This window comes from Megascapheus bottae, chromosome 6 (genome assembly GCF_031878675.1).
Source record: "Megascapheus bottae isolate mThoBot1 chromosome 6, mThoBot2.hap1, whole genome shotgun sequence".
Lineage (NCBI taxonomy): Eukaryota > Metazoa > Chordata > Mammalia > Rodentia > Geomyidae > Megascapheus > Megascapheus bottae.
In genome coordinates, this window is record NC_143514.1 from 57,868,825 (window position 1) to 57,883,443 (window position 14,619).

General features: G+C 44.9%; 1 long non-coding RNA gene across 1 annotated transcript in view; it reads left to right on the forward strand.

Annotated features, from left to right (window-relative positions):
• Positions 1 to 14,055, forward strand: part of LOC150062006 (uncharacterized) — a 147,016-nt gene extending 132,961 nt beyond the window's left edge. The window contains exon 3 of the long non-coding RNA XR_016535862.1: positions 13,302 to 14,055. This is a non-coding gene — a long non-coding RNA (uncharacterized LOC150062006). The remainder of the gene's footprint in view (positions 1 to 13,301) is intronic.
• Positions 14,056 to 14,619: the final 564 nt, after the last annotated feature.

Consider the following 14,619-nt stretch of genomic DNA (forward strand, 5'->3'; position numbering starts at 1 on the left):
GAGAGTCTGGGTTATATAGTGATAGAGTACTAGAGCCTAGCATGCATGAAGTTCTGGCTTCAACTCCTTATACTACAAAAAAAATCAATGAATTCTAATACTTTAAAGCAAGACAAGGAAGAAAGCTATTCTAGCTAGAGTCCATATTGTCCCAGAAGAGGTGGGCTGTGAGGCCAGACAAGTGGCTAGTGCTAGTGGGGTTGGACTCAGTAAGCCAATGCAAAGACCTCAGTGTTAATGATGACTTATTTTCACTGCCTAGAGACTTGCTTGTCCTCCCCCATCTCTAGGGCTAGGAGAAGGACAGAGACAAGATGGGACACTGTGCCCAAGAATAGGTATGGTCTGGGCAATGATACTGGCTCTGCTTAGAAATAGAGCTGGGAAGACTTCACCATGGCCTTGTTCCATGTGTTCTGTGTCTACATAGCAAACAATAATAAAAGGCCAAGTTAAGTCAGTTACTAGTTGGTACTTCCTTTACTGAAGAGGCAAGGGTTGGGTGAACAGAGTTGCATGAATGAGGTTGGGGAAGACTTCATAGTATAGGGCAGGGGCTACTAGACCTTATGCCTTTCAAGATTACACTTGAGAGAGGTAGAACAGCAGTCTACATGATAAATGTTATTTTCTCAATGGGATGCATGCATCAAGGAAGCCATCCTGAGGTCCAGCACAGGTAGAAAGCCTTAGGTTGGTGAGTGAGTAGATGGCCAAAATAGAAGCAATGGTGGAGGATCAGTACAAGATGCTACAGCTTTTTCTCATCATCCAGGGTCTGTAGCCTGCACTGGTAAATTTCCCTTCCACCTGTTATTATAAAGCCTTTCAAACTAAAAAATGCATTTTGCGTTTGCATTTTCAAAAAGGTTGCAAAGAAAAAAAAAAGAGAGAGAGAGAGATAAAAGAATATACAACCGAGAGCCTATGTCAAGCTCACAATGTTTGCCTTCTGGCTTTTTTATGGGTAAAGCCCAGCTGTAGTCAAGGATGGATTGGGAGTAAGATTCAAAGGCCAGAGCAAGGCAGCTCCATCTACCCTAAACCAGGCCACTCTCTGGAAGATTGTACTTGAACTCTGATCACATAGGCAAACCCTGGATCAGAAATGCTCTCAGCAGAATGCGGTCTCCCTGGCCACCCTCTGGAGCACCCACTCTTGAAATGGGAAGGAGCCCAGTAGCATATAAAGACTGAATGAGTGGAAGGACAAGCTCTCTGGCTCTTCATCCTCATGGTAGTGAGGGTGCTGGGAATAATAGAGAATATATTTTGTAAACCTTAAAGAAGACAGTTGTCTTTTGTGCCCGAAATGCTTAGCAACAGTCATTCTTTCTTGTGTGAATGTTCAACCTGGAGTGCCTTTGAGACACAGTTCTTGTCTAAGACAAGGCTTGTGTAGTAAGACCTTGCTGTGGCCTTTTCGTGACATGCAGATGGCCTCTGGCATGTCAGGCTCCCCTTTGCTGACTGCCAGGATGATCTGTGGAGGAAGAGACGGGGCTATGCTGTTTTGAGCGCCTAGGGTAAGGGGAAGATATGTTCCTTGGGGAAAGCATCCAGTGCACCAGTGATCATCCCAGGCCAAAGAGAAACTGAGGCAAGAGAGACTGACTTGGAAAAGGGACAGTCAGAGGGGGGGGATAAGTAGGAAGTGACATAGGACAGGGGTGAGCTTTATGAATAAACTTGACCTTTGCTCCAGGCAATCTACCCTGGTTCTGTGCCCAGACCTACTAAATCCCACAGGAGTATCCCAGTCTACTGAGGATCCTTGGCAGGTGTTCTGCCTTAAAGCCTGGGCTACGGCTCGTACAGAGCCCTGAGTCTGGAAAGCCTGACTCTTGGCCTACAGCTTGACCTTGAGCTGTAGATAACAGCCCGACTGGCTTCCAGCTGTGGCTAAAGAAGAGAGGGTCTTTTGGGTGCTTGTGGTTTGTGATTTCCACCAGGGATTGCTCATCCTGGGACTGCCTCTGAAGGGCAGAGCCCCAGCTTGGAGAAGGGCCATATCACCCTGTCAGCCTGAGTTATCTTCAGCTTCCATTTGGAGAGTGCCTGGTTCTTTCAGAACTCCAGGTCCCTGGAGAGTGGGGCTTCAGTCTACCTGTGTGGGAGGAGGAACTTAGCTGAATCATTCTCCACTTCTCTGCCCTGGCATGGACAGTGGGAGAGGAGGTATAGGGGAATAAATTTGGATACTCTTTTGCCATTACCTTTTTAGTTTACTTGTGAACTCTTCTTGGCCTGTTTGTGAGCTCAAAGGCTTAAGTTATTTTACTTTCCTTTTGTGCCAAATCCTGAAGCCACATGGTGCTCAGCTTAGTTAGTTAGCACTGACTATTGAACAAGCTGTTGCTCTCCCTGCTCCTTGGAATTGCTGTAACTTAATAGTATACTTTGTTCTCATAATAAGGCAAATCTATAGACAGACAACTGAAATATGATTTTGCTCTTGTCTAGTAATTCGCAGCTGGATGCATTTTCTTTCTTTGTTTTCAAATGCCTCTATCATTCCTAGGAAGGTACCCAGTTCTACAATCATTTAAGACAGTGGGAGAAGATGATGATAATACCAAGAGTAAGGCATTCTCTCTCCCTCATCGGTCCTGGAGTTTGGGAAGTAACAGTTTCTTAGAGCATCTCCAAAGAGAGCAGAAGACCAGTGGCTGTACTTTTGTGAGATTCAGGATCCAGAGTCCTTCCTGAGTTTTCTCCACCAATGCAAGCAGATGGTAAAGGCATCTGAGGGAGGCCCACAAAGTGGATCTAGCTCGCTGCTGGGCCCTTTGGCAGTACCACATCTCTGACTCACTATTGCCCTAATAGTTGTTGAGCTCAGATGCTGGTGTGGTTCTCATTAAGTGAAGGTACCAGAGAGAATATATGAGAGAAAATGGATTGAAAAAACAACCTGATGCTGGTCACCAGTAGCTCATGCCTATAGTCCTAGCTACACAGGAGGTGGAAAGCTGATGATTGTGGTTCAAAGCGAGCCCAGGGAGAAAAGACCACGAGACTCTTATCCCCAATTATCCACCAAAAAGCTAAAAGTGAAGCTGTGGCTCAAGTAGTAAAGCATTAGCTTTAAGCATTGCCAGGGACAATGTCCAGGCCCTGACTTCAAGCCTCAGTACTGGCGTGCACACACACACACACACACACACACACACACACACACACACACACCCCCCCAAGTTTCTATATTGAAAAGGCACCAGCTAACTCATATCAGGCTAAGGGGTCATGTCCAGTGATGGGATAGTGCGTTGTGTGTATGCATGTTACAAGTATCTTTACTTTTTTTTTTAAAACCACCCTGTCCTCAAACTAGAAGAAAGAGTTCATGTGAATCATCCCAAGACTTCTCTTGAGTCTCAGATTAAGAAGTTTCATTGCTCCATGAAGGGAATCGCAGAATGGGTGGATGGGCTGGACTAGGTGAGTGGCAGAGGCCACTGGGGTTCCACGGGGGGCTCCTAGGATCGGGATCCATTAGGCTACCATCACCCTCTTTTAGCTGCTATAGCAACTCACAATCTATACCTAAGGTTCCTTAGATAGACTTGGCCCAAGCACCAGCTGCCCTCAGCTGTGTCGTGGGGAACCTGTCAGGACATCGCTGTGCATTCCTCTCCATCCCGACAGCAGCTCTTCTCCATTCTATAGCATCCAAGGGTTCTAAAGTGTCAAGGTCTTTGGAGCAGAGAAGCTGATGAGCCCAGAAATCCGCCTGCAACTACTTTGTGCCTACTTATAGTGCTCTGACCTCTGTGCTTGGGATCACCCACAGTTTATGGCCCAAGTGAAATACGTGCACTTGAGAGGGGACCACTCTGAGGAGAGATGCAGGCTGCTGTAATGAAGTTCCTCCTTTTGGAAACATCAGAAACAATGGGAAGCCATACCAGTTTTCTGGACCTTATTGTAAGAGATAAGATGGGTACGTAAGGCCATATAGAATGAGACCAAATTAAAGGACCTCTAGAACATGGAAACAAGAGCTTAATTATGAGTGACTATTGTTCTTAATGTACTATGTTTTTTTTTCTTTTCTCTTTTGTTGCCCTTAGGTTAATCTCATATTGTTTAGTATCTGACTTTGTTACCTGGTATATTATATAATATATATATATTATATATATATGTTTGTTTATTTGAGATAGGAGGGGGGGAAAGATGAGGGGAGGGGGAGAGGGAAGGGAAACAGAGACAAAAACATGAGAAGGGGTATCAATGTGTGAGAAATAATGCACTTTCTATCTGGCGAATATAACTATAACCCCTCTATTCATTAAAATAAAAAAAATTCAAAAAAGAGATAGGATGAGGAATTGAGGGTTTGTCTGTGACATCCTCCAAGTCTTGCAACTCTCTAAATGTCCTTGCCTATAGCAGATTTTTCTCTCTGCTGTCTGACCCAGGAGCTCTTGCAAAGCCACAGGGAATTTGGGAAGGAGAGAAGAAAATTGCCTGTCAACAATCTCAAGCTATTTGGGCAATGCCAAGGGAAGAGCTTGTAGCATCTCAGGGGAGGGGACTCAGTCCAAGGGAAACCAAAACCATTGATGGTCAGGGATGGCTACCTGCTTTTGATGCACAACCTGGCTTTCTCCAAAATGACTCAAGGATGGATCATTTGAGAGCAATTTACTGCAGATGGCTAACCCCCCACCTCACAGATTCTTCTGAATGATGTCCAAGTTTATGGGCTTTCTTTACCTGGATGTCTTTGCTCTCTCAGCTCTTACCATTGGAAATTTTAGAGCCAATGAATGGAATTTATAAGCCAGCTTCTTAGTTTCCATTTGACTGCTGATGGAGAGACACTGGATGACTGTAACATGACTTGTTCGAGATTACACAGCCAATTAATTGAGGAAGCCGAAGTTAAGGAGACATAAAGATCTTCCACAGAGCCTTAGATCAACATTGACAAATGCATTCACCCATGCAACCTACCATCCGTTGCCCCCATCGTCGATGACAAGCAGCGAGATCCTTCTCTTGGCTAAAAATGTGAAATCACAAAAGTCACAGAACCTAGTGGGATTTCAGCTTTAATTTCAGCTTCATTTCCATGCCTATCCTCACTCTCTGAGATGGCACTTGGTCACCTTTTCTTGTCTTTCTTTTTGTTGTCATGAACCTGTATTATTTGTTGAGACAGAGTTATATTTCTCCCTAGCTCAGGCTGGGTTGTCTAGGAAACCAGAACTATCTGCAGATTTCAGGCTGTGCAGATTGGGTGATCCATAGCACTGCTCTTTAGAGTGGAGTGAGCCATGCTCACTCCTGCCATCTTTGTGCTGTCTTCTGTTTTCTCCATAATACTATCCTGGCCTTGGGTCAATGCACTGGTCCATACCATGTCATGTTTTCTTTTTTTGTGTGCTAGTCCTAGGGCTTGAAGTTAGGGACTGGGCACTATCCCTCAAGTCTAGTGTTCTACTTTTGTATTTTTGGTGGTTAATTGGAAAGAAGAGTTTCACATACTTTCCTGCTAGCTTTGAACCACTGCCTTCAGATCTCAGTCTCCCGAGTAGCCCAGACCGTAGGTATGAGCCACTAGTGCTTGGCTATACCTTTAAATTTGAAAGTTCTGTACTCTTATTCCTATAATGTTGAGGTAAAACAAAACAAAAGACACAGAAATGTAAAGACGCAGAAATGTCTATTGCAGAAATCCTTCTGTAACAGCCTTGGGAAAGTTATATATACTAGCAGAAGTGGAGCTGACCTTCCAGCTTCCCTTCCTAGGAGACAATGGTGGGTGGCCATCTCTGCTAAGAAACCTGTGTACAGAGGTTCTGATGATGTGTGTGGCTAGCAGAGGAGGGATGCCTGGGAAATCCCACTGCTGTTTGACTCATCTTTGTTTTCCAAGAACTAAAGGGAGGTGTGCATTTCACACCGTTCATATCAAGTCCACAGTCCGTTTTCCTTTCCTTTTTTGCCTTCATTGTTTCCTTCCCCACTATCATTCAGTCAGTGGTGAGCAGTTGAGTGCTATCCTTGAGGTGATGCTCCTCAAGGGGACCTGCCTGCCTTCTCTCTGTGTCTATGGAGTGAGAAGCTTGTCTCCAGGGAGTGAGTAGCTCCTTGTCTGCACAGATCTTTATCTGATTCCCTGCCTGACTCCTAGAACCCAAGCCTGCTGACTTGCTCTTCCAGGCTCTTGCACAACACACTGCCTGTCTTTTGATGGAGTGTGCAATCTCCTGTCTGCTTCCATCTGTAGTTCATCTCCCGGACTCCCTGCATTTCTAAAGAAATCACAGGCAAGCTGGGAGGGAGTGGGGAATGTTGAAAGCCAGGCAGAAACGAGATGGAGAGGGATGTGTGCCAGGAGGTTGGCAGCCACGTGGGAGGTGGAGGAGACAGAGGAGGAGGCGCTGCTAGAAGGGAGGGCAAGCGAGGGGACAGGGGAAGGGAAAAGAAATGACTCAGTTCTTACACACTGAACATATGTACTGAAGCATGTGCCTCAGTGTGGAAAGAGTGAAGCCTTACAGTATTTCAGCAGAAGAAAGGACACACATTCTGGGTTCCTAAATATTCTTTTTTTCCATCCCCATGACTGCATTGAACCTGTGGTTAATAAGCTATAGGGAGTATTGAGAGTAGGCACAGAGTTTACATGAACTGGCTAGATATTTGGACACATAGCTATCTTACTGATGTTAGAGAAAACTTTCTTGTTAATTCCCCTTCAAACAAAAAACTAGGAGGCATCATCTGTATCATCCTTCTCACAGTGGATTCCTGCTTTCTGGATGTTTTGATCTTTTACATTCTTATAGAACTGCTTCCGTAGTCCAACTTTGAACCTACTGTTTCCTTCCCCAGCCTCAGCCTGTATCACTAGATAGGAAAATGCCAGCTCTGCTTCCCAAAGGGCAAGTTTCAAAATTCAGAATGGCCTCCTCCCAATTTTCTTTAACCTCCTGGCAAAATGTGGACTTCATCTCCAAGCTCTGTGGACTTTGCTTTGTGATATCTTGCAGCTCTGTTTTCTGGACCAGATCCAATGGCTGGGTCCAAGCCCTGTGGCTGCCAGCCTGGGCTCTTAGAAAGCTTCCTAGCATTTCTATTACCTCTCCTCTCCTCTGCATCCCCACTAAGAGCTGAGTCTTTTAAGATTCTTCTTTAAATATGTTAATCTGCTGTTCACAAGTTTCCAACTGCTCCCTCCTGTTTGTTGGATCAAGCCCAAACTTCTCTGTGTGGGATTCAAGCCTCTCTGAAATCTGGCCTCCTTCCTCTCTAGTCTCTTCCTCCCTTATGTGACCCCTCCTCCCAGGCCAGTCATATAAAGGCCTATGCAGAACTCTGAGTCCATCTGCTGTTCTCACAGCTCCCCAGATACTGGCTTAACTCCCATCCATCTACCTAAAATGTCCCTACCCTTCAAGGTTAACTCGATTGTTTCCTTGTTTGAGTCTACCTTGCTGAACAGAAGGGCCACTGAACTGTCCAGCTGCCTTCCTGGCCTCTGGTGGCACTCAGTTCTGGGGTTTCTTGGGACTTCTGATTTGATGTATTGCCAGCCACCCTTGTGAGTGTTCTCTTCTTGGTTATATTCTATGCCTTCGAGTAGGGCAACTGGGTCTTGTGCTTTTGTGAAGATTCCAAAATTGTACATGATGTTGCTTTTGTAATTTGGAAAAAAAAAAAAAAAGCTTGGGTTAAAAAGTCTATCTTTTGTTTTAGTCCAGACTCTGATTTTCTGTAGCCATGGGCATTGTTTTAAATCCAATTTTCCAATCAACTGATATAGTGCCAGCCACTTTGGTCCAGTGGGGTGGGAAGCTAGCCAGGCCTGTCTTGTGTAAGCTTTCATGCTAGGGTGGAGGCCAGTGATAAATAAGTGAACAACACTAACGGCTGCTGTTTATTGATGCCAACTGTGTAGTGGGTGTTCTTTGGGCTTATTTTGATATTCCATATGTTTTTTTCTTTTAGTTCTTTACTTAATTCCTTTAATAACCTTGAGCATCAGTGACATCAGTCCCCAGTGTCACCCAGCCAATAATAATGTGGCCAAGACTCATTTCCATCAGGCATTCTTTAGCTTGAGTTCTGGTTATAAACACAATTTATAATATACACATGTGCTAGTCCAATGTTTACAGTAAAAGCTTCTTGCTAGGTTATAGGACCCAAGAGCTCTGGTGATCACAGCTTAGGAGAGGCCAAAGAGGAAATAGGCCATTTCAATATGGTATACTCAGTGTGGCCAACAAGTGGGCAGAGTGAAGAAGAAGCTTCTAGAAGTTTTCTTTTCCTTACTTGGAGAACTGAAGATTTGATTTGACTTATAGTTGTAATTATTTTAGTTGTTCTCGTTTGCAAACTATCCCCAAACATATAAACTCTCAATTTTAGATCATTATGACAAATTCAATGAGAGTAGTTCTTATGACTGATGTCCTTAAAACGATGAATGAGAGAATGACTTTGATTTCTGTTAATTGCATGGGGATGCTAACATGGAAGAGTCTGCATGTGGCTGTTATCAAATATCACCTCAAGGTCCAGTATTCCCCCTAGCAAAGCAGAAGGAAGGGCCAGGAAGGAGACATGAACTTGAATCTCATTCTTTCCCATTTCTTTCTTTTGATCAAGTAATTTTTCTTAGGCCCTAAAGGGCGCCTTCCTTATAGTCATGTGCCATGAAGATGTTACAAAATAATGCTTGGTGTACAGCAACAGCAGATCTTTCTGAATATTAGTTCTTCCATAGGTCCCTTGCTTATAGAAGAAATTCCATGCTATCTGTCTTTCAGAACACTACCAAGAATGTGATTTATTTTTGACTCAACTAAACTGACTCACACTTAAATACATCATTTTAGTTTTCCTTTTTTTTTTTGCCAGTCGTGGGGCTTGAACTCAGGCCCTGAGTGCCACCCTTGGGCTTTCTCAAGGCTACCACTTGAACCACAGCACAACTTCCAGCTTTTCCTGTGTATGTGGTACTGAGGAATCAAACCCAGGGCTGTGAGCATGCTAGGTAAGTACTTTACCACTAGGACATGCTCTCAGCCCTTAAATATATGCTTTAAATCACTTAAGTTGATTTCACATAAGACAAAGCCCTCCTTCCTGGACCATGGGCATTTCACCAGCAATACTGTGTATTCTTCTCAGGCTTGCCCCCAAATGATGCAAGTTAAAATTCCATAGCTCAAGTAACATGTGTCTTCTGTGCATGGAGGGTTGCAGTGGGATGAAGGAGAGTCCATTGGGATGCTGGGCTCTTGCCTTTGAAGGCACCTGCGTTGAGGGAGCAGGGCCTCTTCTGGAGGGAGGATGAGGTCTGGGTGGCCAGCCTGGAGATGAGGAAGCAGATCAGGAAGGAGAGTTCGGAGATGAACAGAACTCAGCAGAATCCCTTGGCATATTCTGCCTGAAGGATTCCCTGAAGGATGGCACAGGGAAGAAATGTGGGCCTGGCAGGCCAGAAACCACAGAGAATCTAGCTAGGCTTTTGGAGAATTTGGGAGCAGAAAAACAGACTCCCTAGGTGGTTATTTATAGAGCCAGCAGCAGTAATGATCAGTTAGGAAAAAATAAATTATAACTTAGTAGAACCTGAAATAACTTGGCTTTTGCAACCCCAGGCATTCCACACTGGGCCATTTGTATGCTACTCCCTCCCAAAAAGTGTTTCTGGAGGCAAGGGGCTGGTGAGAGACTAGCTTCTTTCTTGCCCTTCCCTAGTCTCACAGTATCTGACAAGACTACAGAGAGGGAGTTTCTGACTGAGGATGGAGAATGGTGTGGCTGGAGGACTTTTTCTTTTCCTCTGCAACTCCCAAAGGGCTAAGTCATCACACTTTTTCTCCATCCCTTTGTCTAGACCATGCGCTGTGAGCTAGAGCTCAGATGGGAAATACAATCTATGGCACACGGAGCCTCCATCTTCTATACACTTTGCATACAGTATCGTGTGTGCACGCCAGCTTGTTGTTAATGTGTGTGTTCCCGCTGCAGAAGCTTCTGGTGGTGATGTCTTCAGAGGACTCGGTGGCTGACTTGATTCACAAGGTCACTGTTATTCATTTCACCCTGAGCCACCAACCAAGACCACACGATGTTTGCTGACAGCTTGGAAGTGAAGTCACCTTGAGTTTGCCCAGCCCACTACTTGGCATCTTGACATTTGGGCACCCATCCCACTTTCCTTCTCCTATCCATCTGCTCCTTCTTTCCTGTCCAGCCAGTCATTTGTTCATTTGCTTTCTAAGCAACAAGCTTTCATTGAGAGTCTATGATATACCATACTCTGGAGATGCAGAAGTCTGCAGGTCACAAACTGGTAACATATGATTCTGTTCTGGCTGTAGTTGCTTTTCATTCAGCATTCCACCTGGTGTCTTAAACCTGAGTTTCCTACTGACACACGAAACTGGGTGGATTTCCCTTGAGAGTGCAGACACCTGGCTTCTCTCTGAAAACCTGTAAGTTCTGGCCACCTAGCCATGTTTCCATGAGGTAGCATTCTTTGTCGGTGTGATAGTATTCTGTGCATGCATGGCTGACCCTGTCGAAAAAAGTCACAGTGCCTGAGATTTCCTGTGGCCAGGACAATCACCACCCCTGTTCTATAAATGAGCTGCATCACTCAAGAACATCACCACCTGGCCGCTGCACAGTTGGCATATGGACCAAGGAGTTTTATAGGCCCGGGGTGGAGACAGGGCCAGAGATTGGCTCTGTGTATAAAAAGCACAATGAGAAGAATGTATTTGGGGAGTTCCAGGAGGTAGAAAGTTGATATTGACATGAAAAGCCAGCCAGGTTTGACAGCAAGGGAGAAGATGGTAGGAGAATGCTGAGAGGGACTCTCCAGATAAAGCCACCCACATGTACAGGAGCTCTGCAGAACACACAAGTAGAAGAGGAAGGGGCCTGGAACAGAGTGAACCTAAGTGGAAACAGGAATGAGTATTTGGTTCTTGGTAGAATATTCACAGCTAATCCTTTCCAAATTGACATGAGAGATCTAGGCCTTTGGATCTGTGCCTTCTGTATTTTATTCCATTCATCATCTGCTCAGAACCTACTGTGTGCCATGCACCAATTGGGATGCTGGGGACAGATGGCCAACAAGAGAGATGAAATACTTACCCAGTCACAGCTCTCATCCATGTGCTAGTGGTTAAGAATCAAGTTGGAGATGAGCGAACTCTCTCAAGTAGACTTGTAAAGAAAATGGGAAGAGTAGAAAGGACCAGGAACTAGAAGATAAATGGTCAGGAGAGACTTGGGGACAAAATAAACACCTAAATCCAGTTTTGGGGTACTGGGGAACTTGATGTGAACAAATAGGGGACAGTTGTTTTTCTGGAAGAATGGCCAGCAAGGGGAAAGATCCAAGTGTAGACTCAAATGCAGGCACTGCCACTGCAGTGCCTCATGGGAGGCATCTAGGGTCTTCTATGCATCATGGAACTCTTGAGAAAACCACACCTTAGATCTGGGTCCACAGTGGAACAGACTCACCGTTGAAGATAATAAGAAACTGCCTTATGGAGAACTGACCCCAGTGTGAAGGGAGCACTTTGGCACAGGGGACAGGCAGCCTGAGCTCCAGCATCACAGAGACACTTGAAGTCACTTCAGGCTTTCTAAGACCCCTATAAATTTATAACTTTGAGAATAATGCTGGGTTTTCTAATCTGGGTTCTACTTAGACTTATGATTTCATTATTTCCATGAGCAGGTTGCTTAATCTCTCTTAACTGATTGTTTCAAGTAAAGTAGCTGGTTGGATGAGCTGTAAGGCCATCCTTGTTCATTTGATAATAAACACATTGGCCAATAGTTTCCATGGTGCTCCAGGCTTCCCAGCTCTGATTCAGGTGAGCTTGAAATGCTAGGTGAGAGTGAGACAGGTACAATCGCTGAACTCTCTTGGTATAGACCATAGCTTCTTAACATTCAGTCTCTAGAACACAGCAATAGCACCTAGCAACTTGTTACCCTCATCTCAAAGGTCCCAGGGGTATAACCCTAAATCTGTCTTCAGAAGACTTCAAGATGATCTGATTTATATGAAAATTCTGAGGACTACTTATGTAGAGTGTGTGTTCTAAGATTTGAAGCTAGCAGAGATGGAGTCATCCATTCTTAGTCACTGCTGTATCCACAACACATGTTATGTGTGTGTTTCTCCAGCTGGGCTTGCCACATCATCCTTGGTATTGATGCAGGAGAGCCCCCTGACCTGCCTGGGGCAAGTAATTCTCCCTGGTGTCATGCCTCACCTACTTGGACACATGTCCTGGGGAGCAGATACTCCAGGTGGGCATGTGGGGAGAGGGGGGGATAGCTCGTTCCAGGTTCTAGAAGCTTGCCAGAAAGTGCTGTTGGGTTTTCTTCCAGGGAGACTGGCTTAAGTAGATCAACTTGTTATTCTGGTTTATTGTCCTGCATTTCTAGATGGTGAAAGCCTCCCAGATAAACAGACCTGCCTACTCCTGTGTTGCAAAGATCAGAGTAACCATAGGTCTCAGGTCCCCTATGAAATGTGTCTCTGTTATCCACTGAATTTGCAGGAATGGTTCAGTTTGGTTCCCTACATCTAGCCATCCACTCACAGACTAGCATGAAGTTGTCCTTGGTCCAGATCACCCAGCACTGCCCCGTGTTTTTGTTTTTGTTTTCCTGTCCCTTCAGTCTGGTGTCTCCAGTTTGGCCTTGCCCACTCCTGCTATATCTTGTCTAGTTGAGGGTTAAAAACATTCTGAAACCATCTTCCTGAAGAACAGGAAGATTATAAAAGTACAGAATTCAATGATACCAAAGACTAAGGATGCTTTCATGTAGCTGGATTGCTCAGATACCACCAAGAGTCCAGAGAGAGCCAGAACAGGAGGTGGGAGGGCCCAGGAAGAGTGGAAGTACATTTGTTTTTCTCTGGTAGGGCTTAGTTGAAGGACAGTAGCACGTAGGGATGGGGAGGCAGCAGCAAGTGAGAGAGATCAAGTAGGTATGGTCAGGAATAGGGGCTCTGGCAAGGCTTGCCTTGGCTCTCTGTGCATACCTTTTTATCTCTGTATTCTCTCATCTCTGATGATACTGTTCCTTCCCCAAGTCAGAGTCTTTCCTCCCATTCTTGCTACCCTGCCGCCCCTGCTTACCTTGTGCACGTGCGCGTCTTCCTCTGATGCTCCTGTTGAATCCTGCCCATTCTCCACTCATCCTTTTCATCCCATTTCTACCCATTGCAACGTGCTGGACCCAGGAGAACACTAGAGTTCAGTTGTGATAAGCGCTCTCCCTGTTTGCAGATGCCAACCAACAGTGACAGAGCCATGCTCCAGAGCCTCCCATCCAGCACCCACTGAACAGAGGGCAACACAGAAGGAGAATCTCTCTCACCTTGCAACTGTAAAATCTGAACAAGAGCCAGAGAAACCAGAGAAGCAGCACAAGCCCCCAAATCTGTCTGGGAATCCCTCCAAGGATTGATTTCATGATGGCCAGCAGTGCCAACAGATGTTGTAATCAGAGACTTCTCTCTCCCATCTTGGATCCGGTCATATACACGGGCACCATTCCTTTTGGTATCGGATCATCTTAGAACATCAGCCCCTGTTTCTGCTGCAGGGTTCTGGCTAACCTTTCCCTGGAAGGTAATAACCATTTCCCCCTCTTGAAGTTCCGGATTACACTGCCTTACCCATATTGGACCACTGTCGGCTAAAACTCCTCAGATGTTCCTGTTTGTGAGAAGCTGCCAAGTTCGTGTCACACCTGGGGTCCATTTCTAACAGATGCTACTTGACCTGGTCATTTTGATTCCTCCTTCTTCTACCCATTCTAGCAATGACTCTATCCTCTCTTGGTGCTTTGACTGGCTATGGGAGTATAATTGAGGCAAACTGACAACGTTGTGCAGTTTGGAGGCAATTGAAGCCTGATTCCAATCCAGGGAGCTACAGAGAAGCCAGACCTTGTCTTGTCTTCTGCTTTGTTTGGTGTCTGTCCTAATGCAGGGCAGCTGTGCTTTTCTTTTTCCAATTAAACATCATTTTGGCTTTTTTTTCTTTCCATTATTGCAAAGCAGCACATTCTCATTACAAAAGTGCCAGAAGTAGCGGCAAATAGAAGGAAATCCTTCTTACTCCAAAGATAACAATTCATTGATTATCATGTGCTTTCATACACTTAAGTATATAATGTTACAATACCACTTCCTTTCTTCAATAACATGTTGTCATTTAATGTCAGATGAAAATCTGACAATTCTTTCAGTTGTCCAGCAGTTGTGATGTAAGACATACTCAAGTAGGCAACTATACCATCACTTACTTACCTGTTGTGTCCTGGGGTATGTTATATTGGATGCATCTTGTGAGTGAATGTTTGTCTCCAGCTGTTCTCTATTTCGAGAACCGCAGAAAAAACATGTTTTTAGTTTGACCACCTCCTAGTTCTTTTTTCTTTTTTTATTGTAATTAATAGAGGGTTTACAGTTATATTTGCCAGATAGAAGGTGCATTACTTCACACACATTGATACCTCTTCTCATGTTTTTGTCCCCATTTCCCTCTCCCCAACTCCTCCCCTCATTTTGTTTCCCCCCCTTCCCTTTCCTATTTCAAA